We start from the raw sequence: 6,000 nt of genomic DNA, 5'->3' as shown, positions 1-6,000 counted from the left end.
GCCAGCATGTGGAGGGCCACAGATTCCCTACCCCTGAATTAAATAATAATTTCTCTGCTTGAGAACTTGGAGAGTTGCTACCAGAGTAGACAAAGCTTTTATTTCTTTATTACATTTATGTATACCCCACCAAGGAGCTCAAGACAGCACTCATCATTCCCTGAATTTTATCATCACACAACCCTGTGAAGTAGATTAGGCTCAGAGGTAGTAATAGTCTCAATATCCTCCAGTCAGCTTCATGGCTGGGTAGAGATTTGAACCCTTGTCCATGCCTGGCACTCGAACCACAACACCATGTTGATTCCAGTAGCTTGGCTTAATATAAGACCACTTTATATGTTCAGTGTTCTACAGCCTCATCAAATAACCATTCCCTCTGTTTACTCTACCGGCACATTCACTTCTCCCAATAATATCAGAGTGTCAACAGAACATGTGGTTTCTGTGTTTATAATGCTGAGGCCCCTTGACAGAGTTTCTTTTAGGTCAAAATCTTCATTCTTTAACCAAACAGCCCTTTGACCCTTTTATCGTCACTCTATTAGCAGCTGCTGGTGGGATCTGGAAGCATCTCTAAGAGAGTGTGCATCAGAGAGATGATTGTTGCATGACAGGAGGTGGCAAGAAAGGTAAGTGGAAAGGAAACAACAATCCAAGTACTGAGATGCTTGTGTACACGATGGCTGAAATGTGCCCAGACTTTGTTCACACGCTTGAGTATCACCTTCACATCTGAATATTTGTCCTTTTAATAGCATATGATCGGGGTATGTACATGGAGAGGTTAATATGCATAATAACTGGCCATTGTGCACATTCACCACACTTCTCTAGGGCTGGTTATAGGGAACACATGACTCCATTGTTTGAACAGTTCCACCGGCTACCAGTCTATTTCCCGGCACAAAGTTGCTGGTTCAAAGTGCTGGTTATCACCTCTAAATCCCAACACAGCTCAGGTCCAAGCTAACTGAAAGACCATATTCCTGCATAGGAACCTACCTGGGTTTTGAGATCTTTGGGGGAATCACAGGCGTGCTTGGGAGGGATGCAGGAGAGGGTCTTCTCAATGGCTGCTCCCAGACTTAGGAACTCTCTCTCTAGAGAAGCTAGACTGGCTCCCTCCTTGCTGTCCTTCCATCAGCAGGTGAACACTTTCTTGTTCCAACCTGTTTTGGAAGGAATTAACTGCCTTTAGGGATGCGGGTGGTGCTGTGGGTTAAACCACAGAGCCTAGGACTTGCCGATCAGAAGGTCGGCGGTTTGAATCCCCATGATGGGGTGAGCTCCTGTTGCTTGGTCCCTGCTCCTGCCAACCTAGCAGTTCGAAAGCACCTCAAAGTACAAGTAGATAAATAGGTACCACCCCAGTGGGAAGGTAAATGGTGTTTCTGTGTGCTGCTCTGGTTCGCCAGAAGAGGCTTGTTTTGCAGGCTACATGTGCAACTTTAGTACCAGGTGAAATGGTTGAAGGCAATGGCCAGAACGACAAGGGTAGGGGGGTGGGCAACCTCTTCCAGTCAATACATAGTAAGCCAAAAAGACTGGGAGTAATTTAGATGCTTCCAGACTCTTCTTTTTTCTTAGGTTTCATCCTTGTCCAGTACTGCCTACGAGTAAGACACCATGGAGAAGCAAGAGCTTCAGGGTTTGTGTGAGAACCCAGCCCTATATAGTCAACCATTACAACACTTTCATTATCATGGACATAATACAGAACTATGTCTCGGTGGCATAAACAACCAAGGTAAAATCTGTCCAGAAATTGTAAAATCTGTATAGAAACAGAAGTAATAAGCAGCCCACTGCCATATATCAGATGAATAATATGCAGTCCAAAACTATATACCAGTAGAATAACATTTGTATTATGAAATGTGTTTTCATGTCATTACTTTAGCCTTTGGCTGATTGAACAATCTATGGCCTTTTAAACAGGGGGTGCTTTTATTACTATGTTGTGTATTTTTGTGGTTTTATATTGTAAACTGCCCTGTGATCCTTGGACAAAGGCATGGTATAGAAATTTAATAAATAATAATACTTCTTCAGAAATGACTAGATTGAATGGCAGCCAAGCATGACTCTCTCCAATATATCACCGTGGCCTTTAAAAAAAAAAATGAAAGGCAAAACTCCCCCCCCCAGGGTTAATTATCCAACCAATATGCCAAATGCTTTTAAAAATTTTTTTTAAGGGAACTAAAATTCCATAGGAGGTAATTTGATTCTGGTAGCCATATACATGCTAGTAACATGTGAAAAGGATTGAAGGTAGCTATTTCTCCATTCTAAAAACAGGTAGAAAAAGGTTACATCAAGGGAAGCTAACATTGTTGCCTCCAGATTGTTTGTTTGTTCATAAAAATATGTATAGACCACCCTCTCATAAAATATCATGGCAGTGTACAACTATATAAAAACATAGCCATTAAAAGCAGTACAGATTTCTGGACTGCAAGTCCCATCAACTCTAGCCAGCATAACCAATAGTGAGGGATGATGGGAGTTGTAGTCCAACAAGGAGTACAATGTTGGCTACCCCTATGTTACATTTTTATTTTTATTTTATATTTTGCTATAGTGAACTGTTCGCAGGTTGGAACCAGAACTTGTGCATGCATGTGCATTCTGGCACCCATGTACACTCCCAGCTAGTATCCTTAACAAGAATCGGAGGGTGAAGGTGTGCAGCAAGGAAAAGGCTACCATTTTTGGTGCCTGCATGAGACTCTGAAGGCATCCACATGAGTTGCTCTATGAACATCTATTCTACTGGCCTCTCTGAGACTGCCTAGTGTCAGTCAACATCACAGTTGCTGCACTGGGCAGAGATGATCGCCTCTATAATGATGCCATTCATGGCTAATTGTCCAGGATTGAAAATGAACTGTAGCTGCTGCGGCTTCAACCTCTGCCGCATAGCAACGAGGGCAGAAAGTCAATTAATTACCTTCTTTCTGGAATCCAGGGGCCCTTTCATCCTCCGCTCAGTCGAGTGTGTAATGGAAAAAGGGAGAGAAACAGACTGCACTTGGCCAATTGGGAATTGAATGACAAAGTGAAAGATGAGCATTGGGGAGAAAGAGGTGGGAGGAGCTGGGTGGGGAACCTGGTTCTATGTCATGGGGGGAGGAATTGCTCCTGATAACATGATTCAAACTATTCTAGTGCCTGTTTGTAGCCATTCTCACTGTTTTCTATTGTTTGCTTTGAAATCCCAGATGATCCATCCTTGCAGGTTTTTATGATGGTACCATAGTGGAGATATTATCATGGTAGTCTTTACCTTGACCTTGAAGACCTTATGGCTTGAAGCTGCTTGAACTTCCTGCTTACATCACCAGCTTGTTAGACTTCTTCTGTGACTCTCAGTGAGCCCAATCTTCTGAAGAGTTGCTGTCACTTATCATCCAACACTTCTCTTTCGTCTTTAGGCCAATTTCTCCCCTTGCCCATATCGTTCCTTTTGCCATTTTATGAGACTTCTATGATGCAAAATCATGCACGTAAATCATCTCATTGACTTTTGACTGGTCCCTGAGAGGCAAACAGAGGGAAATAATGTATGTGTTTGGGATGCAATGTCCACTGCCTTGCAGGATATATTCGGGAGAAGAAATGGCTAAGGAGTAAATTCGGAGTAGAGTCCCTAAGACGGTTGGATGGTGCCTTGTAAGCCTCCTTCCTGCAACTCCTGCAGCCAAGCTGGTGCCAAACATGTTGCTCTGTTTTCCTTTGGACCACAAGAGCCAGGCCAAGAGAGGGGTTGTGTTGTCTGGGCATCTCAGGGCCTGCATGCATCCAGCCAGTCCATGGCATTTATCTGTGAAGCCCTGTAGAACAATAGGTAGATAAATCCTGTGGAGAGATGTTCATGAAATGTAGAAATGTGCAGAAAAACAAAGTATTGAGAGTATGCTTCTTACATGTGACCTGGAGAAACCTTGCAAAACTATCCACCCTTCATGCATCCATTTCTACATTTCATGAATATTTGCCTATGGCTTACATCTCACCCTCATGAGTCAAATCTGACATAGATGGTACCATCATTTCTTCTTCCATCTTTGAGTGCAGGAACACATGCAACTCAAGGGACAGAAGATGTTACAGAGAACTCACTCTGCAGATATAAAATGCCAGGTACAAATAATAGTTTTACAAAATCATTTCAAGGGGCTCCTGTTAGCAGTTAGTGACAAGTGGCTTGGATGTAGATGAAAATCCCTGAAGCTCTAGGACAGGCTTCCTCAACCTTGGCCCTCCAGATGTTTTTGACCTACAACTCCCATGATCCCTAGCTAGCAGGATCAGTGGTCAGGGATGCTGGGAATTGTAGTCTCAAAACATCCAGAGGGCCGAGGTTGAGGAAGCCTGCTCTAGGAGAAGCATCTCCCACATGGACAACTGCCTTGCATGTAGGACTAATGATCCTGTGCAAACTAGCTTTTACACAGCAGAACAAATGGGGAAAACATTACCTGCCTACTAAATCTGTCCAAACGTCTTATAGCTTCTAATGGCGACAGACAATGTGTGTGTGATTAGGAACTCTATTATTTCCCCCCAGGTAGAGGAATCATGAATAAAGTCAGCAACCGGTCTCAGAAAAACTTACCAGCTGCAAGCAGACTCCTGCTGCCTTAAGAAGATGATCAAAAGTGACTAAGAGCAAACACCCACGTCTATCTCCAGCCTCACAGCAAGTCTTGCCATTTTCTTAACCAAGCCACAGATATGAATACGTCTAAATCTTCAAAGCACTTTTCATTGACTGATTAATCCTAACTTCATCCCTCAGTGATGGAAACTAGTATTACTGTCTCCATTTAGCTGATGGCTTAGATGGCTTTGCTTAAGATGGGATGGAGATAGAGATTTAGAGGGAAGAGGGGGGATTGAACTTGGCATTTTACAGAGTTCTTACTTTTCCTTAAAGACAACTTTCAGAAGGTCCCAAATTGTAAGGGTGTTTAGCTCTCATTCCCCAAAATGCTCTTTCAATCAGGCTTCCTCAACCTCGGCCCTCCAGATGTTTTTGGCCTACAACTCCCATGATCCCTAGCTAGCAGGACCAGTGGTCAGGGATGATGGGAGCTGTAGTCTCAAAATATCTGGAGGGCCGAGTTTGAGGAAGCCTGCTTCAAATAATGAATGGCTATCTACTTTGCTTTTGTATGGAGACCTCCATATCCATAGCACCAAACTGGAAATTCCAAGACGTATCATAAAATGTAAAGTTCAGAAATACCAAAGCAAAACGCACACATTAATGTCACACTTTAATCATAAGCAACACATTAAAATGCCCATTGCAGACTCATCACAGCACCAGGGCAAATAAAACCACAAACAAAGCAGCCATCACTGACAGTTAACAAGTGTGGTTTAATGCCTGTGCAGATCACAGAATGGAGAGGCCTCAACTTTAGGGAAGGCACTCCATACTTTCAGCACAGCAACTGAAAACTCCAACCTCTGTGTACACCAATCATATTTCCACTGGCAGCAGAACACCGAGTAGGGTCTCTGCAGTTTATCTTAACATACAGAAAGAACATAATTCAGGGCTGCAAAATCTTGGGGCTCCAGGCCAGTTCTGGCCTGCCAAGAGGTGTAATTTGGCCCTCCAATGCCATTATCCTGGGTAATGTTAGCAGACGGGTGGAGGGCAGAGCCCAGTCCTGCTTCCTGCAGGGGATGTGTTGATGAAACGCACACAGGTCAACTTTGACAGGTGGGTAGGACTAGCTACCTATCAATCACCTGACATCATCGTGATGTCAGATGGGTGACTGCCTCACCTGTCTAAGGTGGCCTATGGAGTGGGGGGAGATAAAGATCTGGCCTGATGGGTCAAAAAGGTTCTTCACCCCTGCCATAATGGAAAAGCTTGTTCATCAGATATCCAACTTTGAGATACATCCAGGGATTAACCCCGGAACTTTTAACTGAGCTCGGGAGCAAATAGATACTATGTTTGTGTGGTCAGCT

Source organism: Podarcis filfolensis (assembly GCF_964270895.1).
Source record: "Podarcis filfolensis genome assembly, chromosome: 6".
Taxonomy (NCBI): Eukaryota; Metazoa; Chordata; class Lepidosauria; order Squamata; family Lacertidae; genus Podarcis; species Podarcis filfolensis.
Note: the sequence above shows the minus strand (reverse complement) of the source record.